At 43.9% G+C, this 18,954-nt stretch overlaps 1 protein-coding gene across 3 annotated transcripts in view; it reads left to right on the top strand.

The window, feature by feature from the left end:
- The first annotated feature begins 9,808 nt into the window (after positions 1 to 9,808).
- Positions 9,809 to 18,954, top strand: part of CNOT6L (CCR4-NOT transcription complex subunit 6 like) — a 69,100-nt gene continuing 59,954 nt past the window's right edge. For 2 of the 3 annotated variants that reach the window (XM_073340454.2, XM_073340455.2), the window contains exon 1: positions 9,809 to 9,894. The gene's annotated coding sequence lies outside the window, so the exon portion shown is untranslated. The remainder of the gene's footprint in view (positions 9,895 to 18,954) is intronic. The other variant, XM_073340453.2, reaches the window with a different exon arrangement.

The raw sequence follows: 18,954 nt of genomic DNA, 5'->3' as shown, positions 1-18,954 counted from the left end.
AAATGAATCATTGCAGGATTTAAGGACCCACTCTATCATTTAATTGAAGTCCCTGACTGTCCTCTTGAGTAAGCCTTCAGGAGTCTATTGATAAATCCACTATTGTTGATAGGATGTGCCATGAACATCCACCCTCATCTGCTTTTGTCTGGAGGATGTTATTGCTATCGTTTGAAGGTTCATTCTGATAGAGAGGGGTGCGGAATATTCTCTGGATTGAGAATATTCTATTGGAGACTCTGGGTCCTTTCTCTTTCTGAGGTGGAGGGTTACCCAGTCTATCAGCTCTCCATAGCCTTCTATTAAAACACTCTGATTTCCCACCCCACTTCTGCATAGAGTGGCAGGAAAATAATATTTCTCAACAGCAAAGGATTTTTCAAATTATTTTTTAAACACTTCTTAGTGGCTCTAGTTGACACTGAAGAAAAGTCTTTTGAAATGTCTTTGTTCTTCTTGGATACTTGCCCTTGCCATGTTCTTGTCACAAATACAAATATATGTGGGGGGCTTTCTATTAGTGTGATATTATTTGTTATTTGTGTTACCATAGTGCCTAGGAGCCCCAGTCATGGACCAGGACCCCATTGTGCTAGGCACTGTACAAACACAGAACATCATGACAGTCCCTCCCACAAAGAGCTTACATCTATTACAGGTATCCTTCCAATGGTTCTGGCCCTTCATTATTTATTGGTTTTATTGGTCCTCCCTGCTTACAGGAGCAAGTTACTAACCCTAGCTTTGCACTCCTTAGGCGTTGGGTGGAAGAATCCTGTGGCAGCTGCAGCCAGATTTATTTCAAGTGGTGCTCGGTGTGTTTACCACTGAGTTCCTCATTTTAGGAATTGAACCCTGCAACTGATTGAGCACAGGCGGGCTTCTGCACCTGAATAGTTTTCTGTTGAGGACAAGGGCTCCATGCCAGTGCAGCAGTCCATGCATTTGCTATAAATTGCAGGATTAGAGTAAGTAAGATCTCACAGGTTTTCACGTGAGCAGCAAGACTATGAAGGAAAATTAATGGTGGCGTCCGCATCTCTTGTTGACTGATATTGTCACCAATTTTAATTTTTTCCCCCACAACACTTTATGCTGCCTGGTCTAACAGGGCCAGCAATCCCTTTGTTTCTTCAGTTGCTTTGCATTTGATGACCTCCAGCAGAGACCAAAACATTTTAAATCCTGATGAATGCCATCTACGTTCTGTTTCAGAGTAGCAGCCGTGTTAGTCTGTATCCACAAAAAGAAAAGGAGTACTTGTGGCACCTTAGAGACTAACCAATTTATTTGAGCATGAGCTTTCGTGGGCTTCAGCCCACTTCATCGGATGCATAGAATGGAACATATACTAAGAAGATATATATATATATATACATACAGAGAACATGAAAGGGTGGAAGTAGCCATACCAACTGTAAGAGGCTAATTAATTAAGATGAGCTATTATCAGCAGGAGAAAAAAACTTTTGTAGTGATCTGATGCAAGAGCCAAAGGGTAAGCTGGAATCCTGCCATTACAGGAACTGTGTGACCTCTGAAAGTACATATGATAGGTGGTGGAGCTTGTTTGTCCCAAAGGTTTGTTTATTTTCTTGTCTATTGCTTGCTGCTGTACTTTGGAATTAAAGAAGAGGAGCTATAATAACAAACCTCTGAACTGGAACTGAACTTCATCTTAAATGAGGCTAATTTAACACACTGATTCATGTATGTAAAGAGGCAGTAAGAAAATTGTATCCATCCAATCCAATCATTTGTTCCTTATCCTAAACAAGGATTAAGATGTGTGGGAAAATAATAGCTTGCTCGTGAAGAAAACACAGGAATTGATGACAAGAAAAAAATTCACAGATGTAAAATACTGCTGCAAAGCATGTGATTTTTTTTTAAAGACGAGTGTCTACTCCAGTCACACACATCACAGTAGGTGGTGGTGAGAGACTGTGTGATAAACTGCAGAACCAAGTGATAAAATTTTGACCTGCCCTCTGTGCCCATTAAGCCATCTCCCCTGGAACTACTACTAACCTTCCAAATCTAAAAGCAGCCTCAAACAACGCCTTAAAAAAGAAGCCACAAACAAACCCTTTCCTCCCCCAAGAATTACGCTGGTCTGAGGCCCAGGCCTGGCAACATTCAGTCCTGGACCAGTGATTGGCGCATGGTGTAATAACATGCATCTTGACTGGGCTAGAAACAGAAACTTTTATCACTGAAAAGGGTGAGAATCCCTGTTTTCAGCCAGCATACAGCAATCTGTTTCTAGTCCTGAGATACTACTGGACCTTAAAAGTATGAATTTTTTAGGTATAAAAAACCTATTTTAATTTAAATTACAAATATCTGCTTATGTAATGAAAGACTGTACTGTAAGACATATCCAATTTAGATTGCAATGGTAACTTTAATGCTGGAATTTTTTGCCTTTTTAGTACTAAACTTTGCAATCTTAATTATTTTAATAGCTTTTTAAAATAGAATTTCCAGTATGGGGGTGGCAACATTTTAAAAAGAACTGAAAAAAAAAATTCCAGCACATGCAACTGCAATGTCCTCCTTGCATGGGGTGTCAACTGAGTTTGACCCTGAAATTTTCATATCTGTAGTACAGAACTCCACTATTTGAGCTAAAGAAGTAACTGGTAATAACAGTAGTAGTCTGTTAATCTCTGTGGACCAGTCACTAGAAGGGAACATGACCCACACTGTGTAAGTGGGTTACAATCCAGATCCTCAAAAGTATTTAGGATCTTAACTTCCACTGATTTCAATGGAAGTAAGGGAGCCTAAATACCTTTGGATCTGTGCCTACATGACTATTTTCCAGACCACAGTGAAATGCTGGCAATCAGGAGTCCTGGATTCTATTCCTGGCTCTGGAAATGGAGTATTTTCTCAGGGCTCATTTGCCAATTTACATGCTCATTCATCTGTATGTGAAACAGCTTTTTGAAGGTGGATAGGCAGGAGTAACCTCTTCTTGTACACAGAATAGCCAAGAAAATAGATTTGCCACCTCTATTCTTGGAAACAAGCAGGGAGAACTGGAGGTCCTGGTGATGTCAAGGAATTATGACGTGATTGGAATAACAGAGACTTGATGGGATAACTCACATGACTGGAGTACTGTCATGGATGGTTATAAACTGTTCAGGAAGGACAGGCAGGGCAGAAAAGGTGGGGGAGTAGCACTGTAAGTAAGGGAGCAGTATGACTGCTCAGAGCTCCGGTACGAAACTGCAGAAAAACCTGAGTGTCTCTGGATTAAGTTTAGAAGTGTGAGCAACACGAGTGATGTAGCGGTGGGAGTCTGCTATAGACCACCGGACCAGGGTGGTGAGGTGGATGAGGCTTTCTTCCGGCAGCTCACAGAAGCTACTAGATCGCACGCCCTGGTTCTCATGGGTGACTTTAATTTTCCTGATATCTGCTGGGAGAGCAATATAGCGGTGCATAGACAATCCAGGAAGTTTTTGGAAAGCGTAGGGGACAATTTCCTGGCGCAAGTGCTAGAGGAGCCAACTGGGGGGGGAGCTTTTCTTGACCTGCTGCTCACAAACCGGGAAGAATTAGTAGGGGAAGCAAAAGTGGATGGGAATCTGGGAGGCAGTGACCATGAGTTGGTCGAGTTCAGGATCCTGACATAGGGAAGAAAGGTAAGCAGCAGGATACGGACCCTGGACTTCAGGAAAGCAGACTTCGACTCCCTCAGGGAACGGATGGGTAGGATCCCCTGGGGGACTAACATGAAGGGGAAAGGAGTCCAGGAGAGCTGGCTGTATTTCAAGGAATCCCTGTTGAGGTTACAGGGACAAAGCATCCCGATGTGTCGAAAGAAAAGTAAATATGGCAGGCGACCAGCTAGGCTTAACGGTGAAATCCTAGCGGATCTTAAACATAAAAAAGAAGCTTACAAGAAGTGGAAGGTTGGACATATGACCAGGGAAGAGTATAAAAATATTGCTCGGGCATGTAGGAATGAAATCAGGAGGGCCAAATCGCACCTGGAGCTGCAGCTAGCGAGAGATGTCAAGAGTAACAAGAAGGGTTTCTTCAGGTATGTTGGCAACAAGAAGAAAGCCAAGGAAAGTGTGAGCCCCTTAATGAATGAGGGAGGCAACCTAGTGACAGAGGATGTGGAAAAAGCTAATGTACTCAATGCTTTTTTTGCCTCTGTCTTCACTAACAAGGTCAGCTCCCAGACTGCTGCGCTGGGCATCACAACATGGGGAATAGATGGCCAGCCCTCTGTGGAGAAAGAGGTGGTTAGGGACTATTTAGAAAAGCTGGACGTGCACAAGTCCATGGGGCCGGACGAGTTGCATCCGAGAGTCCTAAAGGAATTGGCGGCTGTGATTGCAGAGCCATTGGCCATTATCTTTGAAAACTCGTGGCGAACGGGGGAAGTCCCAGATGACTGGAAAAAGGCTAATGTAGTGCCAATCTTTAAAAAAGGGAAGAAGGAGGATCCTGGGAACTACAGGCCAGTCAGCCTCACTTCAGTCCCCGGAAAAATCATGGAGCAGGTCCTCAAAGAATCAATCCTGAAGCACTTACATGAGAGGAAAGTGATCAGGAACAGTCAGCATGGATTCACCAAGGGAAGGTCATGCCTGACTAATCTAATCGTCTTCTATGATATTACTGGTTCTGTGGATGAAGGGAAAGCAGTGGATGTATTGTTTCTTGACTTTAGCAAAGCTTTTGACACGGTCTCCCACAGTATTCTTGTCAGCAAGTTAAAGAAGTATGGGCTGGATGAATGCACTATAAGGTGGGTAGAAAGTTGGCTAGATTGTCGGGCTCAATGGCTCCATGTCTAGTTGGCAGCCGGTGTCAAGTGGAGTGCCCCAGGGGTCGGTCATGGGGCCGGTTTGGTTCAATATCTTCATAAATGATCTGGAGGATGGTGTGGATTGCACTCTCAGCAAATTTGCGGATGATACTAAACTGGGAGGAGTGGTAGATACGCTGGAGGGCAGGGATAGGATACAGAGGGATCTAGACAAATTGGAGGATTGGGCCAAAAGAAATCTGATGAGGTTCAATAAGGATAAGTGCAGGGTCCTGCACTTAGGACGGAAGAACCCAATGCACAGCTACAGACTAGGGACCGAATGGCTAGGCAGCAGTTCTGCGGAAAAGGACCTAGGGGTGACAGTGGACGAGAAGCTGGATATGAGTCAGCAGTGTGCCCTTGTTGCCAAGAAGGCCAATGGCATTTTGGGATGTATAAGTAGGGGCATAACGAGCAGATCGAGGGACGTGATCGTCCCCCTCTATTCGACATTGGTGAGGCCTCATCTGGAGTACTGTGTCCAGTTTTGGGCCCCATACTACAAGAAGGATGTGGATAAACTGGAGAGAGTCCAGCAAAGGGCAACAAAAATGATTAGGGGTCTGGAACACATGACTTATGAGGAGAGGCTGAGGGAACTGGGATTGTTTAGTCTGCAGAAGAGAAGAATGAGGGGGGATTTGATAGCTGCTTTCAACTACCTGAGAGGTGGTTCCAGAGAGAATGGTTCTAGACTATTCTCAGTGGTAGATGAGGACAGGACAAGGAGTAATGGTCTCAAGTTGCAGTGGGGGAGGTTTAGGTTGGATATTAGGAAAAACTTTTTCACTAGGAGGGTGGTGAAACACTGGAATGCGTTACCTAGGGAGGTGGTAGAATCTCCTTCCTTCGAAGTTTTTAAGGTCAGGCTTGACAAACATCCTTGGCTGGGATGATTTAATTGGGGATTGGTCCTGCTTTGAGCAGGGGGTTGGACTATATGACCTCCTGAGGTCCCTTCCAACCCTGATATTCTATGATTCTATGATGATTCTATTCTACGAGGCAGTGTGGCTGAGCAAATAAACTGTCAAATAAAAAAAAAGACTTGGGATCTCTTGGAGACAGCTCTGCCAGAAGTGATTTTGTGTAACTGCTCTGAACTCTGATTCTCATTTACCTTTTCTTTAAGAAGTGTGTTAATTATCACTTCCTTCTACCTTATGAGGTAGTCATGAGGCCGTGGTCTGTAATAAGGCCTGAGAAATGTAGAGAATTATTAACACAAGCAAGGCTTAAATGAGCTTTAAGAGCTGTCAGAGCTGTCCGGAGCAGAGGTTCAGTCAATATTTTCAACCCCTATGGAGTTTTTATAGCATGTTGGGGACAGAGGCAAACAGGGTTCCAGGAAATACTCTATGAGAATTTAAGCCCTGAACACAAGCCAGTGGAAGAAAAGAGATTACCCCACATGGTCTCCTGGCTTCCAGTTTAGCACACTTCCCTTAGGCTAAAGGGTACTTTGATGAGGAAGCTCAGTAGGATTTAGGAGCACGCTCAGTGCAGATGGAACATCCAGACAGTTGAAGAACAGTGGTAAAAAAAGTTCTATTGAATTGTATGCAAATGGCGATTTTTTAAAGGACGTTAACACTGCCAAATCTGCATAGCTGTTCATGGAGACAGCAAATGACACCTATCTTGCCCCAAGACTATCCCCCTGCTCCAAATCCATGATGGGCTAGAGTTCAAAAACAAATGGCTGGAAACAATTTTAATATTGTCAAAACTATGTATTTTTCACTAACCTCAATCTGAGAAGAGGCTGAACTGTTTTGGCTCAGATTTTGTTTTTTTAAATTAACTTGAGGAAGAGATCAAGCATGGAAAATTTCAGCTGGAACAGTTAGTTTGCCATAGCTATAACCCATTTTCAGCTGCTTGTAATAGACAGTGTTGGGCAACATTAACTTATAATATTCTTTTGCATCCTGCCTGTAATAGCAAAACCATGCTAGTGACTACATAGTTAAGTATGCACTGAGAGCTCCATAGCGAACCTTATTTTGACATACTCTAATGATTACCCCCAAAATTGCTTTGAATAAGCAATTTGCTTGAAAATGTTTAATGTAGGTCAGTAGAACACACTTTTCAGAATACTTCATAATCTTAGGATTTGTAGTTTTCACATACTAGTTAATAAAATGTAGTACTTTTAAAATTCTGATGTGATCTCATGATTTTTGCAGTCTTTATTTTCTTAGCATATTCACACTTCTAAATCCCCAAATTAGCACACGAATACTTGGGTCTGTAGAGCTGAGTACACTATACTTAATAGAATTTTTGGACTTTTTTTAAATAGAGAAAAACAACAACTGTGCTTATTAAATGAATCCCTGCCAATGAAGCTAGCAAGTAAAAATGTAGATGGGATTTCACCAGCATTTGAAGATGTGTAGTGGGGGAGAAAAGGGTGTTATCCAGCGTGTAAAAAAATACATTCTAGTTAGTATTCTCCTTAAATAAGGTGGTTTGTCTCCTTCCATTCCCCCTCAAAAGTACCCATCTGCTACTTGATTCTATTCATTCAGTCCAGTAAATCTAAATAATCTCAGTGGATGTTGATGAGTAACAATTCCGTATACCAGAGCTCTCTGCCCACACTTCTGCCCCCTCATTGTTTTTCAACACCCTCCCTCCCTTCCTTGACACTTTTAAAATCTCCCTCAATCACCTCCAATCCCCAATCACCCTTCTGCAACAGACTTTCTCCTGCCTTCCCTGTGCTGCTGTCTATACCTCACCAGTTTTTGGAAACTTGGGAAACTGTCAGCACATGAAAAACAGGTTGGCCATGTTCCAACTAAACAAACTGGCCTTGTGTGTGTAGATTTCTAAAGAGCACGATTAAATAGGTGTCTCTTTACACCCAGGCCCAGATGCTTTTTGCCATCCCCTAGGTCAAAAGCCTGGAAAAACAGATGTGCTTTGAAGGTCAACAGACTTGTGGTCTGTCCTAACAAGGGAGTGGGGGGGTGGAGAACATCAAACTTGTGTTTTTATAACAATTATTTGGTCTCCTCTTGGTCCCATGATAACAATGCACTGTATATACCACAACTGGGGGGAAAAAACAAACACTCTCCTCACCATCAATAACTCGCCTTAAATCTTAATAACAATAGTTCTACTTTTAGAGGCTGTAATTATTCAAAGTGCTTTACAGTATTAAAAAGGCACAGTTTAAATATCGCACTTCTGTCTGAAAATTTTGACCGGCTATAGTTACAAAAAACATCTAAGATCATTATAAAGGATAGCAATTTCCCCTCTATTTCTGTTGAGTTTGTACATTTGGACAATACTTCCCTCTGTTTCATGCTTTGGCCTGTACTACCACAGTTGTTTGTGCAGGCCTTTCAGATAGGGGAGAAAAAAAGCCAGGGGAGAAAAAAAGCACTTAAGAAAAAAGGAAAATACTATTGTAAAGTCCACAACTGACCTTGCAACTTCAGGGCAGGGGGCAGATTCTGACATTTTATAAAATATATATGTAATTGACTAAATTTCAAGTCCACATTGTCGCTCATTATCCCCATTTTACAGATGGAAAAATGGAGGCCCAGAACAGTAAGTGACTTACTTAAGATTGCTGTCACAGAAGACCTGATTGCCATGGCTATGAGCTGTGTGTTGCCATTGTCACTGGTGTAAGCCAAGTATAAAATATTGCCATGCTGATTTGCAGTGTGTTTTGTATTTTCCCATAAGGGCTTTGCACAGAGGTAACTGACCACACTAACTGGAAGAGCAAGGTATCCCCTCCCCCCAGCGCATGCGCACACACACACACGGTGTGGTATCCCCTCCCCCAGCGCACACACACATGCACGGTGTGGTATCCCCTCCCCCCAGCACACACACACACAGTGTGGTATCCTCTTCCCCCAGCACACACACACACGGTGTGGTATCCCCTCCCCCCAACATGCGCAATCACACACACACACACACACGGTGTGGTATCCTCTTCCCCCAGCACACACACACACACACACAGTGTGGTATCCCCTCCCCCCAACACGCGCAATCACACACACATGCACGGTGTGGTATCCCCTCCCCCCAGCACACACACGCACGCGCACACACGGTGTGGTATCCCCTCCCCCCAACACGCCCAATCACACACATGCACGGTGTGGTATCCCCTCCCCCCAACACGCCCAATCACACACACACACGGTGTGGTATCCCCTCCCCCCAACATGCGCAATCACACACACACACGGTGTGGTATCCTCTTCCCCCAGCACACACACACGGTGTGGTATCCCCTCCCCCCAACACGCGCAATCACACACACACACACACACACAGTGTGGTATCCCCTCCCCCCAGCACACACACGCACGCACACACACGGTGTGGTATCCCCTCCCCCCAACACGCACAATCACACACATGCACGGTGTGGTATCCCCTCCCCCCAGCGCACACACACACACACGGTGTGGTATCCCCTCCCCCAGCACACACACACACACACACGGTGTGGTATCCCCTCCCCCCAGCACACACACACACACACGGTGTGGTATCCCCTCCCCCCAGCGCGCGCGCACACACACACACACACACACGGTGTGGTATCCCCTCCCCCCAGCGCGCGCGCACACACACACACGGTGTGGTATCCCCTCCCCCCAGCGCGCGCACACACACACACGGTGTGGTATCCCCTCCCCCCAGCGCGCACACACACACACACACACACACACGCACGCACAGAGGCCCAACCTGCCCGCGGCGCGGCGCGGGCTCCCGGGGGCCGCGGCGCGGGAAGGCGGGCCGGGCCGGCCCGCCCGGGAGGAGGCGGAGACAGGGCCCCGAGCCCCGCCCCGTCGCGCCCGCCCGCCTCCCCCCCCGGAATAATCCCAATATTTATCCGGCAGCAGCCGCCTGCGGCCCCCCGCCCGCCGGCTGATCCCCCGCGCCCGGGCCCCCGCCCCGCCCCGCCCCGGCGGGCCGCTGCCTGCATGTATTTGCTGCCCTCCGCGCCGCCGCCCAGCCCCGCCGCCCTCGCCAGCCCGGCGCGCCGGATGCAGGTGAGCTGGGCCGGGGGCCTGCGGGAGTGCGGGGGGGGGGGCAGCGCGGCCTAACCGGCCCGGCGCCCCGGGGGGGGGACGCGCGCGCGCGCGCGCGGGGAGGCGCCGGGGGGCCGCGCGGAGCCGGGCCTGCACGGGAGGGGGAGGCCGCCCGCCCGCCGTCCCGCGCTCATGAAGGGTCTCCCGGGGGGCGGGGCAGCGCGGCCATTGGCGCGCGCGCGCGCGTGTGTGTGTGTGTGTGTGCGCGCGCGCGCGGCCCGCGAGCCGGGCGCCAGGGCCTCGGCACCGCGCGGCCATCCCGGGCCCCCCCGCCCGCGGCTGCCCCCACGGCGCTGCGCCTGTTGGGTAACACGTGGCCCGAGCCCAACGCTCGGCCCCGGGTGTTGTGGGGTTCCCGCCAACGCGCCTGGGGGTGGGGGGAGACTTGGGGAGTCGTCAGCGCTCGCTCCTGCGTGGGGGCCTGTTGTTTCTCGGGGGGGGGAGGAGAAAGGTTGGCTTTCCCCGCACTGCCCCATCCACGGCTTGGTCCTGAAAGCTGCTGAGAGCCCTCCCCTGGGGGGGGAGTGTCGGGCTCAGGAGCTTTTGGGATCAAGCCCCAGGGCTGTAAAGGTGGTCATTTGCAAGCTTTCGGTCGAAAGACCCAGGGTTAGTTTAGCTGGAGGCTCTTCGTCCCGCGCCTCCATCCACTCGGAAATGTAACTTTCCAGTAGCTGACACACGGTCAGTTGTTATCCCTACAACTGTTTCCAGTGAGACTTCTGACACTTATTTAATCTTCAGGCTTGTTTTGTGACACTAAACCTCATAGAGGTCTTCATCGTAACCGGTAATACGGGTTTTCTTGGTTCCTTAGTGTAGAAAGTTTTTAAAATCTCATTTTTAAATGGTGTATTTGTGTTGATAAATGCAAGGTAATGCATCTTGGAAAACATAATCCCAAGTATACCTATAAAATGATGGGGGTCTAAAGTAGCTGTTACCACTCAAGAAAGAGATCTTGGAGTCATTGTGGATAGTTCTCTGAAAACATCTACTCAATGTGCAGGGGCATGTTGGGCATCATTAAAGAAAGGGATAGCTAATAGGACCAAAAATATCATATTACTTCTATTTAAATCCATGGTACACCCACATCTTGAATACTGAGTGCAGATGTGGTCACCCCATCTCAAAAAAGGTATATTAGAATTGGAGAAGGTTCAGAAAAGGGCAACAAAAATTATTGGGGTATGGAATGGCTGCCATATGAGGAGAGATTAATAAGATTGGGACTTTTCAGGTTGGAAGCGAGACGACTAAGGGGGGGATATGATAGAGATCTATAAAACCATGACTGGTGTGGAGAAAGTAAATAAGGAAGTGTTACTTACTCCTTCTCATAACACAAGAACTAGAGGTCACCAAATGAAATTAATAGGCAGTAGGTTTAAAACAAACAAAAGGATGTATTTTTTTCACACAATATACAGTCAACCTCTGAAACTCCTTGCCAGAGGATGTTGTGAAGGCTAAGAGTATACCAGGGTTCAAAAAAGAACTAGATAAATTCATGTAGGATAGGTCCATCAATGGCTATTAGCCAGGATGGGCAGGAATGGTGTCCCTAGCCTCTGTTTTGCCAGAAGCTGGGAATGGGCAACAAGGAATGGATCCCTTGATGATTACCTGTTCTCTTCATTCCCTCTGGGCACATGATGGCTGCTGTTGGAAGACAGGATACTGGGCTAGATGGACCTTTAGTTTGACCCAATATGGCTGTTCTTATGTTACAATAGCAGCTAGAGCAGTGGTCCCCAGCCTTTCTGTGGGAATAGCATATTCCTGTTCCCAGAAGACTGTGGAGGGCGCCAGACACCCCACCGCTGAAATGCTGCCGAGAAGCAGCAGCGGCAAGAAGCTTTGCCGCCGAAATGCTGCTGAGAAACAGCAATGCTTCTTGGCAGTTTGGCAGGCAGTTCTCCGGTGGCCGCCCTTGGCTGCGGCATTTCGGCAGCTCGGTGTCCTGCGGGCGCACGCAACTGCCCTGGTGGGCGCCATTGCACCCACAGGCACCCTGTTGGGGACCCCTGAGCTAGAGGTTAGGCACTGTAGAAATATGTGGTAAAAACACAGGTCGTGCCCTATAGAGCTTACCATTGAGGTAATGACAACTCAATATAGCAGATGAGACAAACAGGTGTGAGGACAAGGTGGCAATGGAAGTACGTTTTCTCTTAGGTTGGAGTGTAGACAAAGCCTATGTTGGCATAACTTATGTCTCTCAGGTGTGTGAAAAAACCACCTCCCTGAGTGACATAAGTTACAGTGACATAAGCACTTGTGCGTACAGGGCTATGTTGGTGGGAGAACATCTCCCACTGACATAGCTTCTGCTGCTGGCGGAGATGACTTTATTATGCCGATGTGTCGGCATAGAATGTTTTCACCAGACACACTGCAGTGGCGCGGCTGTTTTGGTACAGCTGCGGTGCTGTATGTATAGACATGGCCTTAGATTAGCTTGCCACTTGCCTACCTGTCATCAGCTTGTCGTGTTTTTGTAGGCACTGTTCTGCAGACATCATGGTTAAAATTGAGTCTTAAGGAGAGATTTGGTGGAGGCTAAATTAGCCACTCTTCAAATTTGTAGCGGGAATTTGTGCCAGGCGTGGGAATGTCTTGGAAGTCCATAGTTAATAAAGACTGGCAGAGGTGGTGAGGTAAGATAGTGGCTCTGGTAAGTACGGCTGGGGTCAACTATGAATGGCCCTTAAGGTCAGGATAATGAGCACATATTTGATGCTATAGGGAGGGAGGAATCTAGTGGACCGACAAATGGGTGTATGATATGAGTGAAGTGATGAAGTGTGAAGACTTTGGCAGCAGCATTTTAATTGACTTGAGGATGGCAAAGTTGCAGTAGCATAGAGGCTACAGAAGAAGAGACTGGAGTATGAAGTTGTGATATAGAGGGCCTAGATAAGACGTATTATTTCAGCAGTCAGAAGAGAGCAAATACATATAGCTGTGTTGAAGAAAGTTTTTCTGTAACATAATGGCATACATACTTAAGTCCTGATCTTGCAAATGCTTAAGCATGTGTGAGACTCATTGAAGTCTGCATGAAGTTAATCATGTGAATAAATATTAGCAGGATAGGGGCCTTTGCTAGTTAACATGTATGGCTGGCTTTACATATCCCAGACATCTTTCATATTACAGAGGTGGATTCTCTCATTTATCCAATTCTCCAGAGCAGCCCAGTAGAAGGAATTAGCATCACCTTTAAATGACTAGAGGAACACCATCAACTAGACCAGTGTTTTCTCAACCTGTGGTCCATGGACCTTTGGGGGTCTGCGGACTATGTTGAAGGGGTCCACGAAAGGCTTAAACTGAACGGAATTCAGCTATATATACAGACAGTAGATTTCCAAAGGGGTCTGCACCTCCAGTTAAATTCTTTTAAGGGTCTGCGAATGAAAAACCACTTCAGGCTCAAAACTTAGATTTTGTAAATAAAATGTTGCAAAACCTTATATGAATAGAAATATTTTCACATTTTTAATTCAGTGAAGACTCTTCTATGTAAAGAGATATAACTTCAGGTGTTTTTTTTGTTTGTTTGTTTTTTTTTAAAGTTAAGCATAGCTTAGGTACTATACTGCTTCTGAGTTCCTCTGACAGTTTTTGTGCTTTATAACCACATCTTCCACATGGCTGGTTGTAAGGCCCACATGAACAGGAAGACAATAACGATGTAAAACATAAAGAAAATAAAATGAGCCAATTTTAATCTAAGCTTTTAGTTACAGTTATCTTAAATGTTATTTGCCTGAGAATATTTTATTTACTATCACAAAGTTTTTAAAAATTTGAGTTGACTGTCTAAGCGTTTGCTGCAGGGTACTATGGTTCCAAACAGTGTTCTTGTGCATGAGAGCTTGAATGTTAAATTGACAAAAGCCTTGTCTACATGCAAAAACATTTTTGGTTTAACCCTGCCCTGTACAGACACTCTTATTTCTGTATAGTATTACATTTTTGGTTGATCTTAAATTTATTCCCAAGCCTCATAAAGCTAAATTGAAAAAAACTACTCTTTTACCAGAACAAGTGTGTCCACGCAGGGGGATTATGCCTGCATGGCATAAATGGCAAAAAGTAAAGCTGTTTTTTACTGTTTTTAATAATGAAATTGCTACTAGTGACAGAGAGTTTTTTGTTTTTTTTTGTGTTTAAGTTAGTTTCTAATTTGGAGGGTCCGGAAATGGACACTGTCTCAGTAAGCATGAAATGTGGCCACACACAGATACTACTATGACAGTGGGTTTCACTTTTCCATTCTGTTCCTTAAAAATATGCATTTATAGTGAAATTCTTAAGTTCACAGTAAAATGTGAATCTGATAAAATTCAACAAGTGTTTGTCTTGGTTTAATTATTTTTACCGTGAAAAATTATTATGACAGCAGTACTTTACAAAAGGTAATTTAAACGCTGAAACACGAGGTTTCACTTGTATTTATGGCCTACTTTGTGATGAAAACATGTACAGCAACCTGATCTGATTTCCTGTTCTTAGCATTTCCCACTTGCATGGTATATTACACTTCATACATTTGATTCAATAATTATTCAGTGAAACCAACTCATTAAGAACCCTGGTATTGTGAATGGTCACCCTTAAATCTTCTCTGTTGAGTGGAGCAGAAATTTATTTACTTCTGTGGTTTTGGTGGTATTGATCCAGAATAGATCAAAATGGATACTTCTGTGACTTACTGCCCTTCACTGCTTTCATAGAGATGACTCCACCATATGCATGACCTGGACTTTCATGTTGAGTCTGATTCATCCTAACAAAACTCAGCTCAGGCATAAGATCTATGTGCCCATTATCTTTCAAGATGATTGAAGACAAGAATAAAGTAATGACATTTTGTTTGGGTGTTCAAGGCAGTTTTGCAAAGCTGTATTGACCAATGCCTACCTAGTGTACTGTACACCCTTTCTATAACAACCGTGTCGGGATCCAATCCATTTCTTCATTATATCCAGGGTTTGGTATAGTGAAAGAGCCCCGCCGGTGTGGGGGTCGCTGACAACTCCTCCAGTCTCAACTGCGGGGCTCAAGGTGGGATCCGGGGATGGGGTTCATTATAGCAGAAGGTTCATTATTATGAAGGGCATTCTAGCGAGGGTGTACTGGGGTTTGTAATTCGTTTACACAGAGATCATTTTGTCCTCTTCACAACTGGATTGTAATGGTCCTCTTTACTTGGGGAGCCCCAATATAGTTGCATCTCCATTTCTTCAAAGAGAAAAGGAGTACTTGTGGCACCTTAGAGACTAACCAGTTTATTTGAGCATGAGCTTTCGTGAGCTACAGCTCACTTCATCGGATATTGGTTAGTCTCTAAGGTGCCACAAGTATTCCTTTTCTCTTTGCGAATACAGACTAACACGGCTGTTACTCTGAAACCCGTCCATTTCTTCAGTTTTCTTTTTGTTTTTCGTCTGTCAGGAATGTTTCCTTTTATTTTAGTTTTGCAGAATTTAATCTGAAACTCTGAAGGACAATGTGAATAGATAATAGGTATCTTGAGAATCTTCAACTATGTTTACCCTGCCTCTGTCCTTGAGTACTAAGGCTCTACCATGGTAAGATATGAGTGTAAATATTCGTCATCTAGTTGTTAGATGTGAGGCACGTTTGGTGATGGCATAGCTTTTCTGTTGTTGTGAGAGTGTGAAGCTTTACAGCTTCTGGTTGAAACCTCAAGTTTTAATGTAGACTAAAATTTTACTTTATTTACTTGAAGGAAGTAATAGGTTAGTTTGTCGTTTGGATCCTCAACCCCTTCCACTGTAAATGGAAACTTGTTAATTTTAGGCTTGCAGAATTTTGTTGGGTGCTAATAGCTGAAGTGGGAGATATTATAAAACTTCTGCTTATTTTGGGTGTTGACAGTGATTTTATTTCCTTTGTGTCATATAATTTTTCCCAGGGTGGATTTGATTTAAATCAAATTGATTTAAATCATGATTTAAATCACTGGTCAGGAAGACTCCTGGTTTTCTACATAATCAGGGTTTTCTATATAAAAGTGCATTCTTGTTGGTTGTTATAACCTTAATATATACTTTTTACAACTCAGCGATAGATGTAGGTTTCATTTTTAGAAGGTACACACTGTACATTTTTAAACAGTGATTTAGTTTGAAAACTTTTCAAATTAGTTTTACAGCTGTATCAGAAAATGAATGGTTGTTTGGTTATTTCATTTACCAAAGGTAATTGAAGCAGATAGTTCACCTCCCAATGACTTCATAAATATCTCCAGTACAACAGGTTAATCATTAATATTTGGAGGATTTTCTTGCCATTATTTTCTTGCTGTATTAGGAGGAGAACATCACCAGACAGACATTTAAATTGTTTTATTTAACTAAAACAACAATGTTAAGTATTCTGGATTTTTTTCTTTAACAGCAAACTTAATATTTTAACAAAACAAGCATATGTCTCTCGCGTCTCACATTTATCTCCAGACTTCTTTTCCTTGTCCAGATATATTCCATCCCCAACAATTTTCTATTAATTGAACTTTTTGAAACTTTGCACTTTTAGAAAGAGGTAAGGGATTGACTCTGTGTATACAAATTTGCAGAGGGACAATACAATAGAGTTGAGGTCTGTTATTTCTCACCTCTGTATATTATTTATTTATGTAAAAACATTTTTGCTGTTAACAAGGATGTTACTTCTGGAGACACAAATCCACAGTTTGAGAACTGCAAAACTAAGCATTTCTGATGGTGTCTTCTAGACTGAGCACTGAGTCCCATTGGGTACATAGAAAGATTAACCTAAATAATCTCTACAGAAGCCTGTGGAACCCCATAAGATTGGGTCCCTAATCCATGAACTATTGGAACTCATTTAGAAAACTTTTCGTAAACCTTACATGAATATATTGTCTCATACTATAGAATTAGAATTTATAATCCCTATTCCATGATGAGATATCTTTGAGCTGTAATGTGTCTTAATTAAAACGATCGTTAGATAGGTTTTCTCCTCAAAAAGCATTTGATCAAAAAAATCCCATTTAAATAAAAAAATCTGACTTTTAATTTTTTTTTAAAAAAAATCTTTGATTTTTATCCACCCTGGTTTTTCATCATAAAGATTATGATAGAAAAATTAATAGTTAAAGACAATGAATTTGCTTAAGTTTGCCTAGCCCAGCACTGTAGTAACTTCAACATTAACATTAAATTCACACCTCTTTTTAAAAAATAAAGCGGAGTTTTCTCTGAGTAGTAACAGGAACTAGAATCACAGAACTGGAAGGGACCTTGAGAGGTCATCTAGTCCAGTCACCTGCACTCAAGGCAGGACTAAGTATTATCTAGACCATCCCTGACTGGTGTTTGTCCAACTTGCTCTTAAAAATTCCCAATGATGGAGATTCCACAACCTCCCTAGGCAATTTATTCCAGTGCTTAACCACTCTGACAGGAAGTTTTCCCTTATGTCCACCATAAACCGCCCTTGCTGCAATTTAAGCCCACTGCTGCTTGTCCTATCCTCAGAGGTTAAGAACAACAATTCTTCTCCCTCCTCCTTGTAACAACCTTTTATGTACTTGGAAACTGTTATCATGTCCCCTCTCCGTCATCTCTTCGCCAGACTAAACAAACCCAATTTTTTCAATCTTCCTTCATAGGTCATATTTTCTAGACCTTTAATCATTTTTGTTGCTCTTCTCTGGACTTTCTCCAATTTGTCTACATCTTTCCTGAAATGTGGCACCCAGAACTGGACACAATACTCCAGTTGAGGCCTAATCAGCACAGAGTAGAGTGGAAGAATTACTTAATGTTTCTTGCTTATAATACTCCTGCTAATACATCCCAGAATGATGTTTGCTTTTTTTGCACCAGTGTTACACTGTTGTCTCGTATTTAGCTTGTGTTACACTATGACCCCCAGATCCCTTTCTGCAGTACTCCTTCCTAGGCAGTCATTTCCCATTTTGTATGTGTGTAACTGATTGTTCCTTCCTAAGTGGAGTACTTTACGTTTGTCCTTATTAAATTTCATCCTTTTTACTTCAGACCATTTCTTCAGTTTGTCCAGATCATTTTGAATTTTAATCCTAAAACCAAGCTGGAGATGGAGTCTTCTGTTAAACTGAAGGAGAAACATTGGAGAACATATTTCATTTGCACTCTGGCATTAGTAATTTGTTTTACTCCAAAACAGACTGCAATGGGCTCCCTGGGGTACAACCTGAAACTGGGGTACCACTGTGCCCCCTTAACTCTCCAGCGTGGTCTGTCTCTTTCAGTGCTTTACCTAGTGACAAGCAGCAAACACCTCCAGGTGCCGTTATCACTTAGCACAATAGCACGTGGAGCCCCACACCTATATACATTGCGTGAATGCTCCCTGAGCTGCTCACGAATCACACAGAAAAAGGCACCAGCAAATCTTCCAAGTCCCTACCTTTGCACCCCCAGAATATATCGTCTTACCCTGGTCAGAAGCCTGATCAGTATAAGTTCATTACTTAGTCCTCCCCTTCCTCAGTGTGGAGTGGAGAGACACTTTGTAAACTGAACTGAAATTTCCCAAGCATTTCAACCAGAACACACTGTTTTAGGTAAAATGTAAAACAGATTTATTAATTACAGAAAGATAGATTTTAAGTGATTATAAGTGGTAGGCACAAAAGGTCAGAGATAGTTACTAAAGAAAATAAAAGCAGATTGCAGTATTAAAGATGGAAATGACAAGGACACTGAACTACCCTTTTACTGACAGAGCAGGTCACCCCTCCCCATAAGGATTGAGGTGCACTGACACGTAAGCGTGGGGAAGCTTGTTTAGACAGAACTTGTCTGCTTACCCACAGAACTACTTTATTCAGAGTTGTCAGTCTGGCATCCTTGACAAGCACTAAGATGAGGCAGGGGTCTGACAAGTTTGGGAGGAGTACTGTGTGTGCATGTAACTGGGCTGTCATCATGCATATGCACAAGGGGACAGAATTAAGATTGCATGGGCAAC

This window comes from Lepidochelys kempii, chromosome 4 (assembly GCF_965140285.1).
Source record: "Lepidochelys kempii isolate rLepKem1 chromosome 4, rLepKem1.hap1, whole genome shotgun sequence".
Lineage (NCBI taxonomy): Eukaryota > Metazoa > Chordata > Testudines > Cheloniidae > Lepidochelys > Lepidochelys kempii.
This window is presented reverse-complemented; position numbering and strand designations above follow the sequence as displayed.